The following is a 586-nucleotide window of genomic DNA, read 5'->3' as shown; positions in this document are numbered from 1 at the left end:
CCAGGCTGGGGATTCAAACCCGCCACCTTAGGTGTATGTGGCTGGCGCCTTAGCCGCTTGAGCCACAGGCGCCGAGCCGGAAAATGTTCTTCTTAGCAAAGTATCTCAACAGTGATTTTGCTCCAGTACGTATTCACCAAACGTGGCTATTAATGACGTCTTGCATTTGAGAGCACTTGGGACTCTGGTGCTCTTTCCACATTGTTCTGACGCCTCTTCTTCACTCTTTCCTTGCACAGATCAAGCACACAGTGAAGTATTTTTGGAAATTCAGTAATTATAAAAATAATAGCCACCTCAGGCAAACATTTTTTTCAAACAAGGAATATGTGACACGCATCCTCAGCCCTATTCCCACTCCCATCTTTCCTGACTTTAGGGACACCATGTATGATGGTGAATACACGTTGTTATACATTTGTCCAAACCCACGGAATGTACAATGCAAAGGGTGAAGCCCAACATACAGGACTTTGGGCGATAATGATGAGTTGGTGTAGGTTCATGCAAAGGGTGAAGCCCAACATACAGGACTTTGGGCGATAATGATGAGTTGGTGTAGGTTCATCAGTTTCAACAATGAACA

Source organism: Otolemur garnettii, unplaced genomic scaffold, assembly GCF_000181295.1.
Source record: "Otolemur garnettii isolate 467f Iridium unplaced genomic scaffold, OtoGar3 scaffold00121, whole genome shotgun sequence".
Taxonomy (NCBI): domain Eukaryota; kingdom Metazoa; phylum Chordata; class Mammalia; order Primates; family Galagidae; genus Otolemur; species Otolemur garnettii.
This window is presented reverse-complemented; position numbering follows the sequence as displayed.